Below are 13,880 nucleotides of genomic sequence, written 5' to 3'. Positions count from 1 at the left end.
AGGGTGCGTCACCGAGTTGTAATCAAGGTTACCTGGTTAGGGGCCCACTGAGAAGCTTCTCCTCCCCTGAACCAAAACCTTAGCTACGCCTCTGAGCAGGTGAGTATGTCACAGCCGCCGCTCCCCCTCCCCCGCCGACCCCCCAGGGACAATGACTGAAGTATAAGCCGAGAGGGGCACTTTCAGCCTAAAAAAATGGGCTGAAAATCTCGGCTTATACTCGAGTATACACTGTGTGCAGAATTATTAGGCAAGTTGTATTTTAGAAGATTATTTTTATTATTGATCAACAACTATTTTCTCAAAATATCAAAGCTTAATATTTTTGGAAGTTGGAGTGGGTTTTTTTTTTTAGATTTGGCTATCTTAGGATGATATCTGTTTGTGCAGGTAACTATTGCTGTGCAGAATTATTAGGCAACTTAATAAAAACCAAATATATTCCCATCTCACTTGCTTATTTTCACCAGGTAAACCAATATAACTGCACAAAATTTAGAAATAAACAATTCTGATATGCAAAAACAAAACCCCCCAAAATTAGTGACCAATATAGCCACCTTTCTTTATGATGACACTCAACAGCCTTCCTTCCATAGATTCTGTCAGTTCTTTGATCTGTTTACGATCAACATTGCGTGCAGCAGCCACCACAGCCTCCCAGACACTGTTCCGAGAAGTGTACTGTTTTCCCTCCCTGTAGATCTCACATTTTATGAGGGACCACAGGTTTTCTATGAGGTTCAGATCAGGTGAACAAGGGGGCCATGTAATTTTTTCTTCTTTGAGACCTTTACTGGCCAGCCACGCTGTGGAGTAGTTGGAGGCATGTGATGGAGCATTGTCCTGCATGAAAATCATGTTTTTCTTGAACGATACCGACTTCTTCCTGTACCACTGCTTGAAGAAGTTGTCTTCCAGAAACTGGCAGTAGGTCTGGTAGTTGAGCTTCACTCCATCCTCAACCCGAAAAGGTCCCACAAGTTCATCTTTGATGATACCAGCCCATACTGATATCCCACCTCCCCCTTGCTGGCGTCTGAGTCGGAGTGGAGCTCTCTGCCCTTTACTGATCCAGCCTCTGGCCCATCAAGAGTCACTCTCATTTCATCAGTCCATAAAACCTTTGTAAAGTCAGTCTGAAGATATTTCTTGGCCCAGTCTTGACGTTTTATCTTATGTTTCTTGTTCAAAGGTTTTCAGCCTTCCTTACATTTGCCATGTCCCTGAGTATCGCACAACTTGTGCTTTTTGTTAGTCCGGTAACGTTGCAGCTCTGAAATATGGCAAAACTGGTGGCAAATGGCATCTTGGCAGCTTCACGCTTGATTTTCCTCAATTCATGGGCAGTTATTTTGCGCCTTTTTTGCCCAACACGCTTCTTGCGACCCTGTTGGCTATTTGCCATGAAACGCTTGATTGTTCGGTGATACGCTTCAACGGTTTGGCAATTTCAAGACTGCTGCATCCCTCTGCAAGACATCTAACAATTTTCAGAGCCCGTCAAATCTCTCTTCTGACCCATTTTGCCAAAGGAAAGGAAGTTGCCTAATAATTAAGCACACCTTAGGCCGGTTTCACACGTCAGTGGCTCCGGTACGTGTAGTGAGTTTTCTCACGTACCGGAGACACTGACAGACATAGACCCATTCAAATGAATGGGTCTATGCACATTTTTTCCTTTTTTTATGGACCGTGTGTCCGTGTGCAAAACACAGAGACATGTCCGCTTTTCTCCGGCAGCACGGTCTGCAAAGCGTCCCGCACACGTGCACACGGAGAACAGTGTGCACTCTCCTCCGTGTGCACGTACTGCCCGCAGGAGAAACAGCGCTACAGTAAGCGCTGTCCCCCGTAGGGGTGGAGCTGCATATTCATCACTGTAATGAGCGGTACCACGTGACCGCTCACACAGGACAAGCAGCCGGCGCTGAGAGGAGGCATCGCGGGAGCCGGGTGAGTATTTATCTGCAATCGGGCGGGTGCACAGGGGGTGGGAAGGGGTGGTAGGCGGGAGGTGACCCCCAAACTTTATTTTTAAAGAAAAAAAAAACAAAACGTCATTTTTCATCTCTTCTGTTCTGCAAGCGCTGCTTTTATCCTAGCAGGACAGAAGGGATGAATGCCGCCTTCAGCACCACACGCTGCTGCAGGTGTGCCACACTGATGTGCCACGTGAGCACACGGATAACTCTGGTACCGATTTCTCCAGTACCAGAATTATCTGGACGTGTGAGACTGGCCTAATATAGGGTTTTGATGTCATTAGACAACACCCCTCCATATTACAGAGATGCACATCACCTGATTTACTTAATTGGTAGTGTGCTCTCAAGCCTGAACAGCTTGGAGTAGGACAACATGTAAAAAAAGTATCATGTGATCAAAATACAGCTTGCCTAATAATTCTGCACACAGTGTATACGGTATATCAGGTGGTGAACTTTGATTTTTGCCTTGTTAAAAGATCCATGGAGCAGTCAATTCATTGGTGAACACGGATGAAAAGTGCCAGTTTAATATCTTCGCCTTTTCTTTGTCCTCTATAATTATTTTATTACAATCTTTTAAGGGGCTGATACATCAATACCAAATAGAAATAAAAGAGATTGAATGTATATATTTTGGGGAGATTTATTTTACTGGCGCTGGCAATCTGTTTTTCCGTAGATAGCTACCTATTAGGATCTTTATACTCCTGAAATGCAATTTCTGTATTCTCTGCCTTCAAGATTTTGAATACCCTTTTGATTATATCTTATTAACCCCTTCACCCCAAATCCTGTTTCCACCTTCCTTACCAGGCCAATTTTTTTCAATTCTGACCACCGTCACTTTATGACTTTATGGAACTCTTCAATGGATAGAAATTTTGCGAAAAATTTGAAAATGTTGCAATTTTCAAACTTAATTTTTATTACCTTAAATCTGAGGGATGTGTCACACAAAATACTGTAGTTAATAAATAACATTTTTGACATGTCTACTTTACATCAGCACAATTGTTGAAATTTTTTTTATTAGGAAGTTGTAAGGGTTAAAAGTTGACCACCGATTTCTAATTTTTTCTCATCAAGTGACACCATTCTAAAAATTGCACCCCTCAAGGTGCTCAAAAACCACATTCAAGAAGTTTGTTAACCCTTCAGGTGCTTCACAGGAATTAATGTAATGTGAAAGTAAAAATAAACATTTAACTTTTTTTTCACAAAAAATTTCCTTTAGACGCAATTTTTTTTTACTTTCACAAGGGTAACAGGAGAAAATAGACCATACAATTTGTTGTGCAATTTCTCCTGAGCATGCCGATACCCCTTATGCTGGGGAAAACCACTGCTTGGGTGCATGTCAGGGCTTGGAATGGAATGAGAACCATTTGACTTTTTGAATATAAAATTTGCTGGCATAATTAGCAGGAGACATGTCGTGTTTGGAGAGCCCCTGATGTGACTAAACAGTGGAACCCTCCCCACATATGGCACCATTTTGGAAACTAGACCCCCTCGGGGAACCTATCTAGATGTGTTTTGAGCAACTTGAAAACCCAGTTGCTTCACAAAAGTTTCTTATGTTGAGCTGTGGGATAAAAAACAAAACACATTTTTCCCTCATCTTTTTTTAGCCCCAAATTTTGTATTTTCACATGGAAAATGGACCCCAAATTTGTTGGGCAATTTCTCCTGAGTACACTGATACTCCATATGTAGTTGAAAACTACTTTTGAGGCACAGTGCAAAGCACAGAAGGGAAGGAGTGCCAGATTACAGTGCAGATTTTGCAGGACTAGTGTGAAGGTTCATGTCACATTGGCAGAGCCCCTGCGGTGCCAGAACAGCAGAGCTCCCCATATGTGACCCAATTTTACAAACTATACCTCCCATTGAATTCATCTATGGGTGCAGTGATCATAATGACATCACACGTATGTCACAGAATGTTATACCATTGGGCAGTGAAGAAAAAATAATTAACATTTTTACCACAAAGATTGTGTGTTAGCCCCAAGTTTTACATTTTCATACTGGGAAATGGGTAAAAATGGCACCAGAATGTATCCCACAATTTTTGCTGAATATAGAAATACCCCATATGTTGGTGTACAGTACTGCTTAGCCACTCGGCAAAACTTGGGAGGGACAGAACGCTATTTACCTCCTGGAGCGCAGATTTTCCTGGAATACTTTGCAGACTCCATATAGAGCCCCTAAGTGCTAGAAAAGCAGAATCCCCCTCAAGTAACCCTGGAAATTGTACTCCTTTGTGAATTTATCTACAGGTGTAGTAACAATTGGGACTCCATGGGTGTTTTCCAGAAACAAACAGTAGTACATGTTGCTGAGTGAAAATTGCAAACTGCCATTGTTATCACCTGTATATTATGCCCAGCTCGTGCTTCTGGAGACATGCACCTGTAAATTAGGCAGGCTCTTATCGCTACATAAATGCCAAACATGAGCAAAAAATGTGGTTTAGGCACGCTGAGGCTTAGAAGGGAGGGGTGCACTTGGATTTGGGGGCACATCTTTTGCTGAATTTCTTTTCAGGGGTGAGGAGCCATTTTGTTTTTCCAGAGGCTTTGTTCAACCAGTAACGTGGAAGCCCCCTATGTTTCCATTAACAGATAATAGACCTGAGTGGGGGCTTGCTTTTTTTGTTGATTGAGTTGAAGCTTTTATTGGGAACATTTTACATAATGTTTGGGATCACATTTATCTGGCGCTCAACGCTGACCACTTACATCGGGGTTTCCATCTAAATCTCTGAGTGACGTGATTCAGATGAAACCCCCAGAGATCCACTCACTATAATGAGGCAGCAGAGTTACTCTGGACTCCGTCTGGCTTCTATTCAGCGGTGTCCTTAATTCCAGAAGAGCACAAAACTGTGGTCGACCACGCTTTTATGCATGCCTAAGGCCATGTTCACACGTTCAGTATTTTACGTCAGTATCTGTAAGCCAAAACCAGGAGTGGAACAATCAGAGGAAAAATATAATAGAAACACGTGACCAGTTCTGTATTTATCACCCCCTCCTGGTTTTGGCTTACAAATATTGATGTAAAATACTGACCAAATACTGTTGTGAATTCTGCTCTTGGGTTCCCTCCGGTGGTTGTTGGTGGTAGTGCAGTTGTCCCTGGGTTGCAATCCTGGGCAGGTGTCCCTGCTGATTGCAGCTCTGACTGGGGTATTTAGGTGTGCAGGTTTCATTAGCCCTTACCAGTTGTCCATTGTTCTTGGAGGTTTTGCATCTCTGTCTGGTTCCTCCTGCCCTGCTTCCAAATCAGCAAAGATAAGTGTCTGGTTTTTGTTTCACAGCACACATGCTGTGTGCTTTACTATTCAGTGCTATTCATTGTTTTTTCTTGTCCAACTTAGACTGTGTTTGGATATTTCAGTCAAGTTGGATTCTCAGGAGTTGCAGATATACCTTCCATGTCTTTAGTTAGATGGTGGAATTTTTGTATTATCTGCTGTGGATATTTTTAGGGTTTTAATACTGACCGCTTAGTATTCTGTCCTATCCTTTCCTATTTAGCTAGCGTGGCCTCTTTTGCTAAATCCTGATTTCTGCCTGCGTGTGTCTTTCCTCTAATACTCACAGTCAATATTTGTGGGGGGCTGCCTATTCTTTGGGGTTCTGCTCTGAGGCAAGATAGAATTCCCATTTCCATCTATAGGGGTATTTAGTCCTCCGGCTGTGTCGAGGTGTCTAGGATGTGTTAGGTACACCCCACGGCTACTTCTAGTTGCGGTGTCAGTTTAGGGTTTGGGGTCAGTACAGGTTCCACCTTCTCCTGATAAAGTCTCATGCGGCTCCAAGGTCACCGGATCAGAACAGTACAACTGGCCAACAATGAGTTAAATGCATCTCAGAAGAAGGGAAGAAAGAGCCATTTTTTTTCTGTAGCCTGCTTTGTCTTTTCTTCCCTCTTTTTCTCTGGGTGGCTGAGGCGTCTTATGCTAGCATGGATGTTCAGGGATTAGCTTCTCGTGTAGACCAGCTTGCTGCTAGGGTACAAGGTATTTCTGATTATATTATTCTGATTATATTGTTCAGACTCCAGATATTGTTCAGCCTAAGATTCCTACTCCTGATTTGTTTTTTGGGGACAGGTCCAAATTTTTGAGTTTTAAAAACAACTGTAAACTGTTTTTTGCTCTGAGACCTCGATCCTCTGGTGATTCCATTCAGCAGGTTAAAATTGTCATCTCTCTGCTGCGTGGCGATCCTCAGGACTGGGCATTTTCCCTGGAATCTGGGAATCCGGCCTTGCTTAATGTAGATGCCTTTTTTCAGGCTTTAGGATTATTATATGATGAACCAAATTCTGTGGATCAAGCAGAGAAGACCTTGTTGGCCCTGTCTCAGGGTCAAGAAGTGGCAGAATTGTATTGTCAGAAATTTAGAAAATGGTCTGTTTTAACTAAATGGAATGATGATGCTTTGGCGGCAATTTTCAGAAAGGGTCTTTCTGAATCCGTTAAAGATGTTATGGTGGGGTTTCCCACGCCTTTCGGTCTGAGTCATTCTATGTCTCTGGCCATTCAGATTGATCGGCGCTTGCGGGAGCGCAGAACTGTGCGCGCTGTGACGTTGTCCTCAGAGCAGATGCCTGAGCCAATGCAGTGTGATAGGATTCTGTCTAGAACGGAACAACGGGGATTCAGACGTCAGAATAGGTTGTGTTTTTATTGTGGCGATGCTTCTCATGTCATTTCAGTCTGCCCTAAGCGTACAAAGAGGATCGCTAGTTCATTTACCATCAGTACTGTACAACCTAAATTTTTATTATCTGTCTCCTTGATCTGCTCATTGTCATCATTTTCTGTCATGGCGTTTGTGGATTCAGGCGCCGCCTTGAACTTAATGGACTTTGAGTTTGCCAGGCGTTGTGGTTTTCCCTTGCAGTCTTTGCAGAACCCTATTCCTTTAAGGGGCATTGATGCTACACCTTTGGCTAAAAATAAGCCCCAGTTCTGGACACAGGTGACCATGTGCATGGCGCCAGCCCATCAGGAAGATTGTCGATTTCTGGTGTTGCATAATTTACATGATGCTATCGTGCTGGGTTCTCCGTGGTTGCAGGTACATAATCCTGTGTTGGATTGGAAGTCTATGTCTGTGACTAGTTGGGGATGTCAGGGGGTTCATAATGACGTTCCTTTGATGTCAATCTCCTCTTCTTCCTCTTCTGAAATTCCAGAGTTTTTGTCTGATTTTCAGGATGTATTCGATGAGCCCAAGTCCAGTTCCCTTCCACCGCATAGGGACTGTGATTGTGCGATTGACTTGATTCCAGGCTGTAAGTTTCCTAAGGGCCGACTTTTCAACCTGTCTGTGCCTGAACATACCGCCATGCGGAGTTATGTTAAGGAGTCTTTGGAGAAAGGACATATTCGGCCATCTTCTTCACCATTGGGAGCGGGATTTTTTTTTTGTTGCTAAGAAGGATGGCTCCTTGAGACCCTGTATTGATTATCGCCTCCTGAATAAGATCACGGTCAAGTTTCAATACCCTTTACCTCTGCTTTCCGATTTGTTTGCTAGGATTAAGGGGGCTAGTTGGTTTACTAAGATTGACCTTCGGGGGGCATATAATCTTGTTCGTATTAAGCAAGGTGATGAATGGAAAACTGCGTTTAATACGCCCGAAGGCCATTTTGAATACCTTGTGATGCCATTCGGGCTCTCTAATGCTCCATCTGTTTTTCAGTCCTTCATGCACGATATCTTCCGGACTTATCTTGATAAATTCATGATTGTATATTTCGATGACATTTTAATTTTTTCCGATGATTGGGAGTCTCATGTGGAACAGGTCAGGATGGTATTTCAGATCCTTCGTGATAATGCTTTGTTTGTGAAGGGGTCTAAGTGTCTCTTTGGAGTGCAGAACGATTCTTTTGTGGGCTTAATTTTTTCTCCCTCATCTATAGAGATGGATCCGGTTAAGGTTCAGGCCATTCATGATTGGATTCAACCCACATCTGTGAAGAGCCTTCAGAAATTTTTGGGCTTTGCTAATTTTTATCGCCGTTTCATTGCTAACTTCTCCAGTGTGGTTAAACCCTTGACCGATTTGACGAAGAAAGGCGCTGATGTGACGAATTGGTCCTCTGCGGCTGTCTCTGCCTTTCAGGAGCTTAAACGCCGATATACTTCTGCCCCGGTGTTGCGTCAACCGGATGTTTCTCTTCCGTTTCAGGTTGAGGTTGACGCTTCTGAGATTGGGGCAGGGGCCGTTTTGTCTCAGAGGGATCCTGTTGGTTCCTTGATGAAAGCGTGTGCCTTCTTTTCACGTAAGTTTTCGCCCGCTGAACGCAATTATGATGTCAGCAATCGGGAGTTGTTGGCTATGAAGTGGGCGTTTGAGGAGTGGCGACATTGGCTCGAGGGAGCTAAGCACCGTATTGTGGTCTTGACCGATCATAAAAATCTGATTTACCTCAAGTCTGCCAGACGGCTGAATCCTAGACAGGCTCGATGGTCCTTGTTTTTTTCCCATTTTGATTTCGTGGTCTCGTATCTTCCGGGTTCTAAGAATATTAAGGCTGATGCCCTCTCTAGGAGTTTTTTGCCTGATTCTCCTGAAGTCCTTGAACCGGTCGGCATTCTGAAAGAAGGGGTGGTCCTTTCTGCCATTTCCCCTGATTTACGACGGGTTCTTCAGGAATTTCAGGCTGACAAACCTGACCGCTGTCCAGTGGGGAAACTGTTTGTTCCTGATAGATGGACTAGTAGAGTGATTTCTGAGGTTCATTGTTCTGTGTTGGCTGGCCATCCTGGTATTTTTGGTACCAGAGATTTGGTTGGTAGGTCCTTTTGGTGGCCGCCTTTGTCACGTGATGTGCATTCTTTTGTGCAGTCCTGTGGGACTTGTGCGCGGGCCAAGCCTTGTTGTTCCCGTGCTAGTGGGTTGCTTTTGCCTTTGCCGGTCCCTGAGAGGCCCTGGACGCATATTTCTATGGATTTTATTTCTGATCTTCCGGTTACCCAGAGGATGTCGGTTATCTGGGTTGTTTGTGACCGGTTCTCTAAGATGGTCCATTTGGTGCCTTTGCCTAAATTGCCTTCCTCTTCTGATTTGGTTCCGTTGTTTTTTCAGCATGTGGTTCGTTTGCATGGTATTCCGGAGAATATTGTGTCCGACAGAGGTTCCCAGTTTGTTTCTAGGTTTTGGTGGGCCTTTTGTGCTAGGTTGGGCATTGATTTGTCTTTTTCTTCCGCATTTCATCCTCAGACAAATGGCCAAACCAAGCGAACTAATCAGACTTTGGAAACTTATTTGAGATGCTTTGTGTCTGCTGATCAGGATGATTGGGTGGCTTTCTTGCCATTGGCCGAGTTTGCCCTTAATAATCGGGCTAGTTCGGCTACCTTGGTTTCGCCCTTTTGTAATTTTGGTTTTCATCCTCGTTTTTCTTCGGGGCAGGATGAGCCTTCTGACTGTCCTGGTGTGAATTCTGTGGTTGACAGGTTGCAGCAGATTTGGGCTCATGTGGTGGACAATTTGGTGTTGTCTCAGGAGGAGGCTCAACGTTTTGCTAACCGTCGTCGGTGTGTTGGTTCCCGGCTTCGGGTTGGGGATCTGGTCTGGTTGTCTTCCCGTCATGTTCCTATGAAGGTTTCTTCCCTTAAGTTTAAGCCTCTGTTTATTGGTCCTTATAGGATTTCTGAAATTATTAATCCGGTGTCTTTTCGATTGGCCCTCCCGGCCTCTTTTGCTATCCATAATGTCTTCCATAGATCTTTATTGCGGAAATATGTGGTGCCCGTTGTTCCCTCTGTTGATCCTCTGGCCCCTGTGTTGGTTGATGGGGAGTTGGAGTATGTGGTTGAGAAGATTTTGGATTCTCGCTTTTCGAGGCGGAGGCTTCAGTACCTTGTCAAATGGAAGGGTTATGGCCAGGAGGATAACTCTTGGGTTTTTGCCTCTGATGTCCATGCTGCTGATTTGGTCCATGCCTTTCATCTGGCTCGTCCTGATCAGCCTGGGGGCTCTGGTGAGGGTTCGGTGACCCCTCCTCAAGGGGGGGGTACTGTTGTGAATTCTGCTCCTGGGTTCCCTCCGGTGGTTGTTGGTGGTAGTGCAGTTGTCCCTGGGTTGCAATCCTGGGCAGGTGTCCCTGATGATTGCAGCTCTGACTGGGGTATTTAGGTGTGCAGGATTCATTAGCCCTTACCAGTTGTCCATTGTTCTTGGAGGTTTTGCATCTCTGTCTGGTTCCTCCTGCCCTGCTTCCAAATCAGCAAAGATAAGTGTCTGGTTTTTGTTTCACAGCACACATGCTGTGTGCTTTACTATTCAGTGCTATTCATTGTTTTTTCTTGTCCAGCTTAGACTGTGTTTAGATATTTCAGTCAAGTTGGATTCTCAGGAGTTGCAGATATACCTTCCATGTCTTTAGTTAGATGGTGGAATTTTTGTATTATCTGCTGTGGATATTTTTAGGGTTTTAATACTGACCGCTTAGTATTCTGTCCTATCCTTTCCTATTTAGCTAGCGTGGCCTCTTTTGCTAAATCCTGATTTCTGCCTGCGTATGTCTTTCCTCTAATACTCACAGTCAATATTTGTGGGGGGCTGCCTATTCTTTGGGGTTCTGCTCTGAGGCAAGATAGAATTCCCATTTCCATCTATAGGGGTATTTAGTCCTCCGGCTGTGTCGAGGTGTCTAGGATGTGTTAGGTACACCCCACGGCTACTTCTAGTTGCGGTGTCAGTTTAGGGTTTGCGGTCAGTACAGGTTCCACCTTCTCCTGAGAAAGTCTCATGCGGCTCCAAGGTCACCGGATCATAACAAATACTGAGCGTGTGAATGTGGTCTTATAAGACGGACACCACTGGATCACAAGTCCTACGGCGTCCACACTTCCTTCATCTGCCTCATTACAGGGAATCTTCTGTTTGGAGTTCTGTTTGAATCACCTATTTCAGAGATTTACATGGAAACCCTGATGTAAGCGCTCAGCACAGGATAAATGTGCACCGAACCTTACTGTGCCCTTTGGGAGGCAGAATAAAAAATATCAACAGCATGTGAAGAATTGGTTTATTTTTTTGGCCATTCATCATGCGGTATAAGTGATCAGGCAACTTTATTCTTCGGGTCTGTGCGATTACCAGATTTATATCGGTTTTTATGTTTGGCTGCTGTCACACAGTAAAAGACTCTTAATATTGCAAAAACTTTTTTTGCATCTCTAAATTTAGACAGCTATAATTTTTCCATATTTCGACTGACAGAGTTATGTGATGGTTTGCTTTTTGCTGCACATGACATTTTTTAATCGCTTTCTATGCCAATTTTTGGGAGGTAGAATGAACAAAAACCAGCAATTCAGGATTTGTTTTTTTATATTGTTCGGCATGTGGTGAAAATTGATAAAGCAGCTTTATTCTTTGGGTCAGTACAATTACAGCGATACAACATTTCAATTCTTATGTTTTTGCCGCTTTTACACAATAAAAATTATTTTACAGAAATAATTATTTTTGCATCCCTTTATTCTAAGAGCTGTAACTTTTTTTTATTTTTCCACCTTGTTTTTTGCAGTACCATTTTTATTTATATTTGTCTTATTCAACGCGTTTTATTGCACTTTTTGTTCAGCGGTATAATGATAAAGTATTGTTTTTTGCCTCGTTTTTTAACTTATTTTTTACAGTGTTCCCTAAAGGGGTTAACTAATGAGACAGTTTTATAGAGCGGGTTGTGCCGGATGTGGCGATACCAAATATGTGCACTTTGTTTATTTTTTTTTATATATAAATGTATTTATTTGATTAGTATTTTTTTCTGTTTTCTTCACTTGGCAAATTTATTTTTTTTAAATATTTTACACATTTTAATATTTTTTTTCTACATTGTCCCACAATGGGACATCACTGTATTGTGACAGATAGCTGATCTGATACTCTGCAATGCTTCTGTACTGCAGGGCATCAGAGCAGCATCTGACAGGCAGGGAACTGACATGCCACATTGCCTGAAGGAGCCCGCTGCCATCTTGCAGCCGAGGGTCACCATGGAGATCATCATCAGTACAAAGTGATCGCATTGCGTTGTGCTGATGAAATCACACTGTGAGCATACTCCCTGTGCGATCTCAATGTCGCTGTCACTATTTCCAGCAGCAGAAAGGGATTACACGCCCGCGATCGGTACTAGCACTGATCTTGGGCGTTGCTGCAGGGTCTCACACAGAGCTGACACCTGCACCTGATCGTGGCGGGTCTTGGCGCGAGTCCCCGCAATTGCAGCGCTGTTCATGTACAGTGCTTTGCGGGAACTCAGCTCCCGCTGCGCTGTATGGCGCATGTTGGGAAGGAGTTAAACTTTGCACTGTTTTATTTATCCAAAATGTTTTATTTTTATGCCTGGATATTTTAGTACTAGAGGGTATAAGGTTTCTACAGGTTTCTAGTAGTATATCCTTCAATATACCTCGTTTATGATCGTTATCCCCAGTTACCATGACATTGTCCCAGTCTACACAATTAAAGGGAACCTGCCACATCATTTTTAGGAACTAAACTGTCCCCAGTGTGTTGTTAGTGATGCAAGTTGTTTTCAATCAAAACAGCGCCGTAATCTTCTCCAAAATCACTTTGTAGGCTTACGTAGTACCTTCTCTTTCAGTCATAGGGGTGGTGCTTCATTTTTTTTTTGGCACAAGCTTTTCATATTGTCTTCCCCCATGCACTCTGATTGATTGTTCCGGGGTCTGTTGACGTTACGAGAATGTGCTCTAAAACCCTGCACTTGTGTAATGTTGAGTGTGGTTACAAAGCCTGTAACTCACAGCGGCACCAGCGCATGCGCACAGTCAATGAAGTTTGGTGTGTACACACAGTTACAGTGCGCATGCGCTGAGAGGCACTCGTCACTGCATAAGTGCGGAATTTTAGAGCAGATTCCTGTGACATTGGCTCTCCCTGGAACATTAGTCAGATTGCGTGGGCTTCCGCAATAAATTATATATATATATACATATATACACACATATATATATATATATATATATATATATATATATATATGTGTGTTCCATGCATTGGGATTGGAGCTGTACATACCATACGCTCAATGTTAGTTCTTCAATAACAGGCCTATTAGTGGTAACAGACTCATCCATTAGTTGTCCGCCAATTGTGTTATTGTCCTGAGCAAGGTGGTTCAGTGTGAGTTCAGCCTTTCTCCAAATACCGGGTCATAATTTTTAAGGACCTTCCACCTCCCTCTAATTTTGTTATTGGTACCAATATGCACAATCACTGCTGGGTTTTTCTCAGACCCAGCAATCTGATCCACAATATACTGAACCTGAGCACCCGGCAGACAACATAGTGTTCAGCATTCACGATCTCGGCGGCAGATGACCATGCTTGTAAGCCTAATTATAGAGTCCACTACCTCCTATTTTGCTCCTTCCTACAGCAATTGTTTTCCTGGTTGCTAGGAGCAAGGTCCTACTGCAGTGATCCCATTCCTGGGCTTGTATTTCTAATATCAGCCAAACTGGCATATTTACTAGGTTGTGCCAGATCAGGACTGGGCTCCCCGGCACTTTTCCCCCTACCCCTTCTTCTGTTACCCAGATACGTACTTCTCTGTCCTGATCTTTCCCACATCCACCCTCCTACATGTCACTGGCACATCCAGGGTATGCTCATTGAGTGCTTTACTCCTCTCCAGGTTTTCAATGCCCCTGAGTGTTAGACGCTGCACATTTAAGGCAGAGACAGACTGCTGTATTTCTTGTGCGAGAATCGCATCCTAAACCTCGTACTGGCTGTCGGCTCTCCTGACCTGAGCTTGACAGCTGCACAGAAATCCATCACGCGGTCATGCTCGGGTCAGGAGAGGTGCCG

This window comes from Ranitomeya variabilis, chromosome 1 (genome assembly GCF_051348905.1).
Source record: "Ranitomeya variabilis isolate aRanVar5 chromosome 1, aRanVar5.hap1, whole genome shotgun sequence".
Classification (NCBI taxonomy): Eukaryota; Metazoa; Chordata; class Amphibia; order Anura; family Dendrobatidae; genus Ranitomeya; species Ranitomeya variabilis.
This window is presented reverse-complemented; position numbering follows the sequence as displayed.